Genomic DNA, 14,393 nt, shown 5'->3' with positions numbered 1-14,393 from the left:
CTTGTATTGGCTCTGAGCATTATTACTTGATCAGCTGTTACAGCAGTAGCAAATAAGTGCTGTGCAGTTATACAGTATACTGATGAAAATGTTCAACTTTAGACAACTGTGTTAACTGCAAGGGACAGGGGGGATGGGGAGGGGGAGGGGGAGGGAGAGGTGCAGTATAAAACCTAATTTGTTGCACATGTATATCTTCAACTATTAAACGTCAAGTTCTTGCTCATTGCAAAATTTTCAATTTCTGATCTTAAGCACTTATATTGTCAGAGATAGAACAAGTAATTTTAACGCCACCTGTAAGATGTTTTAACCATTTTTAGTATATGTTGCAAAGAACAGCATCGATTCTAGGCTAGCTGTGTTATGTTGAACTGGTTTATTCAAAACACATTTTGAAGTTGAGTGACCAATTGTCAAAAGTATTTACATACACAATCATTTTTTCTTCAAGTATTGTCAATGACAAAAAAAAAAATATTTGACAGATTTACATTGAATGATTTACAAGAGCCTTTATCACAAAAAGTAGCACAACGGCAATGCAGCATGCATCGAAATTGCATGTATGGTAACTGTTAAAATTTCATCAATCACACACAGTTTTACAGGCCTCAGGTGTGTGTGTTCTGATAACACATTTAGGCAAGAACTCAAACATGAAGAAAGTACAAAAACTGAAACACATGGAAAATGATAAAGGAAGATTACACTCAGATATTGGAAAGATATTGTCTTGTGATAAGGTTATAGCAATAGCACACAATTCTACATTGTATATATCCTCAGTTTCCAATGATGGTAGGACCTTAAGAAATAGTGCCAATGGCACTGTAGTACAAATGGTGCAATATAGGCAATGGAAGTTTCAATTTCTCAGCATTTGATTGGTAGGACATTCTGTCTTGGTAAGTTTCATATTATCAAGGTTGCTATGGGTATGTCCATGGTGGCTATGCACATTTGTGGTTATACCTCAATGTTTGACTACTCAACCTTGTTGTGCTAAAAATGTACTCAACTGCTGCAGTCCAACACGTTACATCATAGTAGCTCCCTGTAGCATAGCGGTTAGAGCTCAGGATTAGCCAAGTCATGGGTCTGAATCCCACTGTATCCAGGGGATTTTTCTGTGACGATCTAAACCCAGGGTGAGTGAATGTTCTATAGACTCAATGGAAGGGGGTGGGGGGGGGGGGGGTGTATCACTCAGTCATGTGTCACTCCCTCTATAGGGGGACTGTGGTCATGCACAAGACAAGTGGGAATCTGGAAGAGACTCCTGGAGTAATGATTCAAACAGTCAAGGACAATTACTCATAGAGTAACACACAGCCCACAGGTACAATGTTGATGGATCTGTGGACTGACTGGGAAAGCCTCTACAGTTCCACAGCAACATGATATGGGCCGTGCAACATCGATTGTCACAAACCTGAATGGATTTCTGTAGAAAGTGTGGGTTGTGTTTATGTGTATATTCATTTGCATAAAAAGAAAAATGCTGGGAGCAACTCCCAGTGCAAAAAAAAAAAAAAAAAAAAAAAAAAAAAAATTAAATAGATAATTTTAAATAGATAGTGTTCACACAAGTAAGTGTTGAAAATAGATAAAAGCTAGACTAGACACATTGACTGCATTTTGTCATTCATCCCTTTATCAAGACAGACTCTCTATTTAACCTACACCCTCATAATATTCATCTAATGGGAAGCACTAAAATTTAATTACATCGTGAAAACTTTACATGAACATTAATAAAATTGGAGGACTCAACCTGGGTATTGTGTACCTCTTTCCTCCCAGCATGAAATCAATGAGTAATAAATGACTGTAATTATAAATCAGAATTTTGATTCTCTTTCTTTCATACCGTTATGAGTTTTAGTTTTGAAAAGAACAGCTGACTACTTTGATATAAAATAAAACGTGAATCAGAAGGTGATATGCTATCATTGGTAGCTGAAAACTATTGTATAATAATGGAGTGGCAGTGGTTCTGTAGCAATTTACATGCTCACTCACTTGACTACCCCTCACTATTGTGATCTCAGCATAAGACAATAACAGTTTAATAATGTTGCAATGGGTAAGGGCATGGTTGCTAGGAATGGATGTGTTTATTTTTGGAATTATTATTCACTTGCCTACCCATCCTTACTATTTTTACAATACTCCATTATTTCATTGTTGCTATGGGTGTTGTCTTTGGTGACAAGCATATTACATGTCTATTTTAAGAATGTTTAATTTTAACTACCTGTCATTGTTTTTATTTATTTTTGCAATACACTATCATTTCACTGTTGCTATGGGTGTGGTTTTAGTTGTCAAGCACAATTGTCTCCATTATTTGAATGACCAGTTCAAGTGTGTTTAATAGAATACTAACTTAGTTATTGTAGGCTCCTTCAACCTCAAATTCACCATCACCATAGTTTTTCAATTTCTTTTTTTTTTGCTCTTTTCTTCAACATGAAACATATTTTATACAACGCCTGCACATCTACAGTAAATTTCCCTGAACAAACACTGTCTAAACCACAATTTTAAGATATAGTAGTAGTGAAAATAATGAATGGCAAGAGTTCAACCATGCCTTCTTTCTGACCCATATGTCGTTAGATTTATGTTTCATTTTGCAGTTCATTGACTTCAATAGAAAATGATGTCAAAACCATTGTAAACCATGCCATAGGAAATTACAGACGCTTGCAAGACCTAGCAGCAAAATGCAAAGATTTTCACAGAAGACTGCACAGCGATTGTGTTTCCATGGAAAGAGAGAAAGACTAAAAGAAAGATTCAGTCAATTCAGGTTCTTCCAAGCGTGTGATGTGTTTTCCTGATATTTCACCAAAGATATATGAGCTATGCATCGTGAGAGCCACACTTTGCAGACTATACATTTGTACCACTACTTCATTTATCTGAGACAGAAATCAACCATGCTTAAACACTTTTATGTAGCTTGCAGTGGAAGGCCACTATTTTTCACTCTGTGATTCTCATTTTATCTTTTATTTATAGGGTAAACTTTCAATCTTTCACAAAGCTGTCATTTCAACAAATTTAGTAAATCATCTTGCGTCATTGCCAGACTCAATCCATTACTTTGAAGACCTGGTTACCAGTGCTTTTAGGATTCATACATACCGTAGGTGGTCTGAGCCCTGTTTGTTAACACTTACAATGTAAAATGAGAGTACTGAATACGATAACAGTTTACATGCAAGTCAGTAACTTGTAAGTGTAATGAACCCAGATAAAGTTTTGAAGGTTTAAATACATTCAATCATTGGTTAACACTATCAAATGTCTAATGACAATTCCCTATCTACAAGTTATAAACACTTACAGTGGTTTCCTGATTTATTTTCAAAATTGAACCAACTTCAATAACCAGCAACCATTTCACTGAGATTCCCTTCAAAATTTACCTGACTTTGATTCCCAACTTTCACTGAGATTCCCTTCAAAATTTATCTGACTTTGATACCCAATCATTTCACTGAGTTTCCCTTCAAAATTTACCTGACTTTGATTCCCAACTTTCACTGAGATTCCCTTCAAAATTTATCTGACTTTGATACCCAATCATTTCACTGAGTTTCCCTTCAAAATTTACCTGACTTTGATACCCAACCATTTCACTGAGATTCCCTTCAAAATTTACCTGACTTTGATACCCAACCATTTCACTGAGTTTCCCTTCAAAATTTACCTCTCTGATCCTCAACCATTTCACTGAGTTTCCCTTCAAAATTTACCTGACTTTGATACCCAACCATTTCACTGAGTTTCCCTTCAAAATTTACCTGACTTTGATACCCAACCATTTCACTGAGATTCCCTTCAAAATTTACCTGACTTTGATACCCAACCATTTCACTGAGATTCCCTTCAAAATTTATAGGATAAAACTTTGATTTATAAGATGAAATTTTGATTGACTTTAATTCCCAACCATTTTACTGGGATTTCCAAACAAAATATATTATTATAGTATGGAATGTTTACGCCAGATATTTTGGTTACAAAACATGTATAATGATTCATCGACAAAATAGCAATATGTTCAGTGCAGCTCAAGTTATAGCATTTCAGTCACCGTGATTATAGTTGGTATTCAAGCACTATAAGCTGTACCTGATTTGCAGTATTAATCATACGCTTCCTGAACATTGACAAACACAAGCTGTCCCAATTAGTGTAGTAGAATTCATGATCAGTGTCAACCACCTGTTTGAATATCAATGTTTCACATATCATGAAAGCAGTTTGAGTCGTTATGTCAGAATACAACTGTTACACTTCTTACATTCTGGATACACATAGATTTTACATATAGATTTACACACATATTCAACTAGATTGTTCAGTCATTTTTTCATTTTTTTTCTTCAAATTGAGTTCATTGCTATGTTAAACATGATACATAAAGAAACAAGGTGTCCTTGGTACGAGTCTGTAAATGAGAGGACTTGTAGATTTTGTGATATAGATGTTGTAGAAGATGAATTTTTTTTTTTTTTTGAATGTGTTCAATACCATTATTTCAGGGAACAATATCTGAGCTCTACTCTTAATAATCTGCACGCCATGACACAGGAAGAAAAACTAAGTTACCTTTTCTCCGAATCAGTAAGACCACTTGCAAAATTCATAGAGAAGACATTTTATATTATAAAATTAATGAAGATCTATTGTATGTTTAAGATGGGTTTTTTTTGCCAGTTTATACTTGTACATGTATTTTTTGTTCTCTCAACCCTGTACTACTGTTATATTTTGTATAATAAATTGAATAATAAGTAAACTACTACCACTACTACTACTACTACTACTACTACTACAACTACTGCTACTACTACTACTACTACTACTACTACTACTACTACTACTACTACCACTACAACTACTACTACTACTACTACTACTACTACTACTACTACTACTATAGAAAGTAGATGATGGAAGGAATGATTTTGGTGGCTGTTTGCCACTAAACATTGTGCTTTAGGTACTATACATTTTCCATACTGTCCATAATTCACCATGAAAAATACAAGTGACTATCCACACTCAACACACTTTCTGTTCTGAATTCTTCATCAAAGGTTATTATAATGCTTCATGTTTTATCCAATAAGACACACAGTCGCGGTCACAGAGAAATATATCTGACTATTATACACATTAGGTTCACACCATTTCACAGACAGTCAAAACATTGAATACCTCGACTGGTTTTAAATGACATACCTATCATGAATGTATGTAAATCAAACTATTAGTATCCTAGTCATTTTCCAGTTCACTGGTCATGAAAATATTTTAATTTGTTTGTTAGACAAATGACAATATGAGAAATACAAGCCTGGTTGATGTTTAATCATATTGAAAAGTGTCCTTGATGTAATGTCAACGTAATCACACATTTCTTTCCACCAAATCTTTTTAATTTGAAGGAAAAATAAATCTTGCCATTTTTAAATAAACAGTTTAAATTAAAACAAGTCTGCCATGTTTTGAAGACATATGCAATCACCATTAACATGCTGTTCATTGGTACCTTATGTAAATCTGGTCCTATAATTGGCTGGCAACCAAACACTACATGCTAACTTGCTGTTCATTGGTACCTTATGTAAATCTGGTTATAATTGGCTGGCAACCAAACACTACATGCTAACTTGCTGTTCATTGGTACCTTACATTTGTATGTAAATCTGGTCCTATATTTGGCTGGCAACCAAACACTACATGCTAACCTGGTGTTCATTGGTACCTTATGTAAATCTGGTCCTACAATTGGCTGGCAACCAAACACTACATGTACATGCTAACTTGTTGTTCATTGTACCTTATGTAAATCTGGTCCTATAATTGGCTAGCAACCAAACACTACATGCTAACTTGCTGTTCATTGGTACCTTATGTAAATCTGGTCCTACATTTGGCTGGCAACCAAACACTACATGCTAACTGACTGTTCATTGGTACCTTATGTAAATCTGGTCCTACATTTGGCTGGCAACCAAACACTACATGCTAACTTGCTGTTCATTGGTACCTTATGTAAATCAGGTCCTCTAATTGGCTGGCAACCAAACACTACATGCTAACTTGGTGTTCATTGGTACCTTATGTAAATCTGGTCCTACATTTGGCTGGCAACCAAACACTACATGCTAACTTGCTGTTCATTGGTACCTTATGTAAATCTGGTCCTATAATTGGCTGACAACCACTAACTTGCTGTTCATTGTGTCTGAAATCTATTTATAGAAATTTGCTAATTGACCTTGAAGGCAAAGGTCAAGATCAAAGAGCATAATAATAAAAATTATACAGTATATACTTGTTTGTAAAATTGCAATGAAATTATTCCATCATACTATGTTATATTTATCTCACAGACTGAGGGTAATGTTGCCACTTTTACATACATGTACCTGTTTTTAATACATACATTTTAACTTTACCTAAGTTTTTTTGGTAATATTTTAAACGGCATGTTTTTTGTCACATCAAAATAAGTAAATAGCTCTTTGCTTTCAAATGCTCAAACCCAAATGAAGGTGATACGCTTGACCGACCAGTGTTGTGGAGTGAACATTAACACAGCCTGTATAGGTTGCATTGGTTAACAGAATATCAATTTCAACAGCTGTGTAACATATCTATATTGACAGAGTAAACAGTATGCCCAGTGTCAATACATTTTACTCTAAACTCAATACAAAAGTAATTCGTTATTAAAAAGACAGTCAGAATGCATTTTTATATCCTCTAATAACAATTACAAATATACAGTATAGAGTAAAATTGTAATTCTATAATCAATATGTAAATATACAATTTTCTTATGATACATAGATATTTTGTAATTCAAGTATGAAGATAAATTGAAAACCAAAGCTATGGTGTAACCCAATCCTGGTGTCATATGAAGATGGAGTTACCTCTAGCTATTTTATTGCACCCCCCCCCCCATTCCTTTCTCTCTCTCTCTCTCTCTCTCTCTCTCTCTCTCTCTCTCTCTCTCTCTCTCTCTCTCTCTCTCTCTCTCTCTCTCTCTCTCTCTCTCTCTCTCTCTCTCTCTCTCTCTCTCTCTCTCTCTCTCTCTCTCTCTCTCTATCCCTCCCTCCTTGTGACATATTTTAATATAGTTATTTCTATAAAACTTGAATCAATTTATAATGTACATATGAAATAATAATTTTTCCCGCTTTACTGAATCATGCCTACAAATCAAAATGGTTTATGATATGCAATCAAATTTATCTGAATAGAAAGATGAATCTTTCCTAAGTCATAAAATTTAATAACTGTAAAAGCAGTATGCCAATTATATCATTTTCTTATGTCTAAGAGGGGTTCCTATGGCAATATTAAAACTCCATAAATTAGATGGCTTGTCTGTGATTTTTGGTTTATGACTATGGGTTTCATTTTAAACCAAGACAAATCTGGTTGATAGAACAGTATCGTCAGACCTTTTAGATCGGTGTGTGAAAATGACATCATGGTACATTGGTGGTGTATAATGTTGAATCTGAACTACATGATACAGTGAAACTGACAAACCTCCTATAAACTAAGACAGGTTTAACATCCATAAATTTCCAGTGTAGCAATCAATACATACACTGTACATGATAAATGCTGTTCTCAATACAAGCTATGTATTTTGGTATTTGGGCATTCTATGTTTCGGCCAGAGAAAAAATACATTACAAATATTCTAACAGATAATGTTGTCTCGTTATATTTAAAATAAACCAAGAAATGCCACTGAATTGTGAGAGCATAGATGATGTGTCAACTAAACTAAATATCAATTATACTTTTAACAAGATATCCCAAACATACTGCACAGTTCACCTCATAGATGATTATTCAAAAGATAGAAAAATTGATAATCCAACTAAATAAATGAATTAGGAATGAAATTATACGGTAGTAAATCATATTTTTATCAAATTGCCAGCTTTGGTGTTAGTGCTTCAAATATCGTTTCTATTCTAATGAAATAATGAAATGCCACTGGCTGTTTTTTCATTTCCTATTTGACAAATGTACCACTGCAGGAATCAATCTTAGCTATTACAGCAGTACTTTAGTTGCATGCGTCAGACAGCAGGGAGTTTTCCTTAACCCAAATTACTGTGACATATTATTTATATATTCCCTTTATTTTGAAAGAAACCTGAAAACTCTCATCATTTTATTAATTTTTCCTCACTTCATATTTTCAAAGTGTTTTTCACTATGTATAAAGTGTTACTTTAATGGGCGTAAGCTGAGTGTACAGGTTTTATTTAAGGGTCACTTTGGCTGCGTACTAAAGTCTTTTTGCTGTATTCTACTTTAATATTAAAACATACGTCAACGTGACTAGCCTAGAATCCAGGCGATGGGGATTTGAATTTTTTTTTCCCTTCTCACCTAAGATCGATGCTCTGTTTATGTGTATATATAGGAGGGATATGGTTCCACTAACATTGTGTTTGCCCTTCTCGCCTAAGATTGATACACTATTTACCAGTATGTGTATATGGGGGATAGGGTTCTGATAATGTTGTGTGCATATTCAATACTTTTGCCTGGTTTCAGGTCGCTAACTTCACTAAAGGAGAGAATCAATGGCATCTGGCTAGGCAAGAAGGAAAAACAAAATTCCAAATCCCCAATCGCCAGTATTCTAGGCTCCACCATGACTTGATATTGGCAGAACTCACAGCTGGGTTTAGGCCTAATGTCTAATGATTTGATGACTTACATAATATAGTATATGTATATAGTAAATAGTTGAAGTAACCATTATTATGCCATAAAGGGCATGTTAACTTTATAATCCCTCATTCAATAATTGTTTATCTAACTAATATTTGAAACCCACTTGAGTACAAAGAACCTGTAACAGTAAACTCAACCTGAGTGACTTTAAGAAAGTTTAAGATATGTTAAAATCATCTTTTTATTAATTTTTTCTTCACTTGATGTTTTAAAGCTACTTTTACCTTGTGTTACTTTTAAGAAACATTACAATCTTTATTTTTCACTCGACATTTTCAAAGTACTTTAATACCAAGTGGCAAGTGTTGGATGAGGAAACATGAACGAACATCATCAACATTTTGTCAATTTTTTTCATTTATATTTTCTTGACATAAGTATTGCAGTCTATAACTTAACTTCATTCAAGATCTAGATAGGGTGGGGTGGTGGCAAGGTGGGTGAAGAGTTTGTCAATTTTCAAAAATTGATATACATAACATACTATTAATATTGCAGTCCATAACATGCTTAACTTCATTCAAGATTTAGATGGGTGGGTTGGGGGTGGGGGGTGGGGGGTGGTGATGGCAAGATTGGCAAGGTACAAATTTTGCTTCCTGGTATTACAATAATCCTACAATTTGAAATAATAGAGTTTTGTTCTGTCAATACACAGTCTTGAGTTTCTCCTGAGAGTAGAAGACTCTATTTTCATTTTCTCCTTGGCAGAGAAGGCTTTATTTTCATTTATTCCTGAGTGCAAACGAAATACAAGCATTTGACCATCTTGTGAATAATTTCTTTGGTTCATCAGTAGTCGTGATAAGAACTACAGTATACCTTGTTTTGTCATCAGATCTACATGTAGATGTGATAAACTGTAAGAAAACTTGTAATCAAGCGAATCCATACAAGTCTAGATTCTTGACTTTGCCTCAGGTGTCTCTTCCTTTCTCTCTCTCTTTCTTGGCGCCTGTAATTACATATACCCTTCCACAACAGTAATCAAAAGACGGTGAAATGTGAATAAGACCTCTGACTTTAGAATAATTTTCTTGAGAAGACACATCAAGAAAGATGACTTGCAATCAACAATTCTCTGATGATGTAGCAGGGGAAAATTACTGGAAATTCTCTTGAAAATGTAATTGTAAATTGCATTAATCAGAGTGTACATTGTTCAGCACTGTCTTAAAGAATAGATGAACAAATTCATTGATGTGTGTGGTGTAACATTCACTTGTTCACTTCTTTATACAATTCATAAAGAGACACACACACAGTCAGGCTGTAACTTTATGGTATTTGTTTTCATAAAATCATATTCTTCTGAAAATTAATTTCATTCATTCCAAATAAAGGATGATTTCCTAACCAATGTGTTTATCTTTATATTTTTTAGAAATTCCACCTGACAGTGTCACATCAATGCTGTTTTGTAGCAACAGTAGTTCACAAGGTTTACAAGAATGTAAACTACATGTATGTGTTGTCACACAATATAATACATATAGCAATCTAAACTTTCAGCTAGTGACCAAATAAAAAATACTGCCAATGGCATTGTGCACAACTGAAATCCGATGTCTGACAAACATGTACACATGCAGTGAGAGAAACTCACCTCAAGCATGAAAATACCCGTACAGGATAATGGAACATCCCATGGACTTTAACCAAGTGATTATGTAACATTATATAACCATATGTCATAGACCTCCATTGTACAAGACAACCTATTTTGACAGAAAGTCACTCTTTTTGGATGTAACTTGATAACAACTGATTGGATCACTTTCTTTTGAACAATGTTTCATCTACATACCATAAACAATATCCCTTCCAAATTTGAAATCAATCAATCCAGTGGTTTCTCACTTTAAGTTGTTCAAATACACACACACACACACACACACACACACACACACACACACACACACAGACAAAACTTGATGCCTCTAGCACACCGAACCTCAATTCAGTTGTGCTAAAAAAGGTTCTACAGACACCTTATCACTCAACTGCGTCTCAATCACACACACGGGGGGGGGGGGGGGGGGGGGGGGGGTACTCCTGCTGTAATGACATATGTGCTATAATATACACATTGTTTTCTTGGATCTTTTTACACCAATGTGAATTTGTACAGGTATGTGTATTTCAGGCAGTTTTATCCTGCACTAGTTTCACAACAGCCTTACTCACTTTACACAAAAAATGCAATATTGAAACCATGCATGTGTACGTGTACCTGCAACAATCTTTGTATGTTTTATATGCTAATAAAGCAGGCTATGGTACACCATAACACAACCACAGGGGAAATAATACATTTTCAAACCAGAAAACAATTAACATTCCACTATAATATTGAACTCTTTTACCCTTTTAGCCACATGTTCACATTTGTTCACTTGCATATGTCCTATTCAGAAACAAAACAAACACTCATCTGTCACTGTATATCAACAGATCAACAGTGAAGGAATGCTTTTCACTTCCTGGTCTTACAAGTAACAAGAAATGTAGATGAGAAGTCTTATTAAAGCTTCTGACTGCTATTTGAAAGTAAAGCTTTAAACTTTGAATTAGAAAGTTAGAATTTTGAATTTGATTTGAAAGTAAAGCTTTAAACTTTGAATTAGAACATTAGAAATTTGAATTTGATTTGAAAGTAAAGCTTTAAACTTTGAATTAGAACGTTAGAAATTTGAATTTGATTTGAAAGTAAAGCTTTAAACTTTGAATTAGAAAGTTAGAAATTTGAATTTGATTTGAAAGTAAAGCTTTAAACTTTAAATTAGAAAGTTAGAATTTTGAATTTGTTTTGAAAATAAAGCTTTAAACTTTAATTACAAAGAATTTGATTTGAAAGTAAAGCTTTAAACTTTGATTTTAAAGTTAAAATTTAGAATTTGATTTGAAAGTAAAGCATTTGAATTTGATTTGAAAGTAAAGCTTTCAACTTTGATTTGAAAGTTAAAATTTGATTTGAAAGTAAGGTTTATAAAGTAAGGTTTACTTTGACTTTTTGTAACTATTATTTGAAGTAAGGCAATCAACTTTGATTTGAAATAAGGCTTTTGACTGTGATTTGAAATTTATGATTTTGACATTTGATTTGATTTGATTTGATTTGATTTGATTTGATTTGAATGTATATCAACTTTGATTTGAAAGTATGAAATCTGGCTTAATGATTTGAAGAAAAAAAATATCTCTTTAACTTTGATTTGATAGTAATGCTTTTGAAAGATTTGAAAGTAAAGATTTTTTCTTCGATTTGAAAGGTACACTTTTAATTTGGAGTAAGGCTTTTTACCTTTATTGAGAGTGGGGCTGTTAAACATCTGAAAGCAAGGCTCTTGATTGGCTCTTGACTTAAATTTGAAAGTGAGGCTTTGACTTTGATCACGATTCAAATCACCAATTTTATAATCTAGAAACAGGACTCATGACAATGGTATAGAATTGTCTAGAATTTTAGAAATCTCAAATAAGACAATGTATTCAGTATTACCTCTTTTGAGTGCCTTTTGGAGCTACAAGTAAAAAGCATGAGCATAATAGCTGTATAAACCTATAACAGGGTGTCTAATTTCCAGACAAGGATACTAGTTAATAGATCATAAGTACACAGTCAGGCTCATACTTATTTCTGTATTCAATATTTCTTTTTGGTTCAATATCACCACATGTCAATTTTCTGGAATTTACCCCATATCATATGAGATGTGACCTCATCTTATTTGGATTTTCTGTGAGCAATGTAATATAATTCTATATTATGAACAATCTACATATACCTTTTTATATATATATATATATATATATACGATATCGAATCATGTCAGTGTTTTTGCGAAGGGTGGTGAGTAGGTAAAATCTACAGGGGGTTCCCATATCATTTTTACCTGGGTTCCCAAACAAAATTACCATAGACTCTATGGGGGAAACACTGCTATTTTTACCCCTTTCTGTTGGGTTGCCCAACCTTAGTAAAAGCAAAAACATTGCAAGCTCTTGTATTCAGATTTAAAATTTCTCTCTATACAGGATACTAGGGTTTCCTGTATTGCGGATTGTTCTTCATTGTTTGTAGATATCACTTTCATTTATCCATATCAATGAAAGTGGTATATGTTTTATGGTTGTAACTGATACATCACATTGGACAAAAGAACAGGAAATTTAAGTAACGGTTTGCGCAATATCCTCTCTTGCATTAAAATTTCATACAGTATTGGAATAACCATGTGTATAAAATTACAATCTAACACTTTTTCATACATCATAAAACCTGAATGTACCACTCACGGTCTGACCAATTCACTGCATTAACATCAAGTCCTAAAAATTCATGACAGATTTGTGAGATACAAAGAAATGAACATGAGTGGCCCTGTCTGTGGACTGAGTAGTACATTGTGTCACACATTTTACATGGAAATTCAACTTCCTGTCGTAACTATTTCCAATTACATGTTTGATTGCCTTTCTATCCAACCTGCTTCCTTTGAGTAAAAGTGAGTAAACCATAGTCTTGCAGTTAACCCACACTACAAATCAGTACTCCTTTAGCAGTATGACAAGAACAAGAATTAATAACTGTAGTAGTATTACAGTGACAAATGTCACAGTGCTTATACACAAATCAATTAGATAATGGCGATTCAAACCAGCAAATTAACCTTTTTGCAGTTGGAAATGTTTCACTCCTCTTGAGATGGAATGCAAGTTGGTTAATCCTACAATTTCTAAATACAGAAATTGACTTTGGATTAATGTTAAACTTTGTTTTTAATTTAGACAGATGTGCACTTTAACTTAAATTTATCTAAAAAAACTACCCTTCTTTTTAGAAATTGCAATGAACTTCACCCGCAATGACCAGTGCATTGACTGGTTAAGATACTAAAAGGAAGTTGACTAGAAATGAAAGAAACCAAAATATTATCCTGGTATAAATAATTGAGCCTTCGGTTTTCTAAGATAGACACAAACTAAAACTATTGTTGTACCATGTTGATACAACAGTGATAAGCTATTGAATGGACATTGGTTTCAGTAGGGAGGTGTCTCTGAAAACTAGTTTATTAAGAATTACATGAACTTGCAGTGCTGTTTTGGGACTTCCAATGTTTACATTATGTTGATCACAGGATGATTACAATCGCACAACAGAGGAATCGCTATTACTCACTTGTGTAATCTACCAGATTGAAGAACAGTAGATTTAGTTTGCATCCTTCGAATTCTGAGTAAACCGAAGGCTGGATTACCAGTGTCATATCAAAGGCAACGTCAACCTTCATTTTAATCAAAGTGTCACTGCATTAAGAGCTGATGCAATAGAGTTGAGACTAAGGGTTGTTGTTCTGCTAGGGATTTAATATAACCAATGTCACCAATCACAGTAGGGTAGCATGGACTCATACAAACAGCTTTCAACTGGACGGAGACTTGATTCTTTTTAATATGCCACCTGACATTTATTGTAATCATTTCTCTCCTTACAATATACCCATCAACCAAACCTACATTTATATTTATACATGTATTGATCAAGCTCTGTTGAAAAGAACACATTTATGGAAGGACTTGAC

General features: G+C 33.9%; 1 protein-coding gene across 1 annotated transcript in view; it reads right to left on the bottom strand.

Annotated features, from left to right (window-relative positions):
* Positions 1-14,393, bottom strand: part of LOC144450191 (protein dispatched homolog 1-like) — a 58,851-nt gene that overhangs the window by 22,931 nt on the left and 21,527 nt on the right. The window lies entirely within an intron of this gene.

Source organism: Glandiceps talaboti, chromosome 2 (genome assembly GCF_964340395.1).
Source record: "Glandiceps talaboti chromosome 2, keGlaTala1.1, whole genome shotgun sequence".
Classification (NCBI taxonomy): Eukaryota; Metazoa; Hemichordata; class Enteropneusta; family Spengelidae; genus Glandiceps; species Glandiceps talaboti.
The sequence above is the reverse complement of the archived record's forward strand: the minus strand, read 5'-3'. Positions and strand labels throughout refer to the sequence as shown.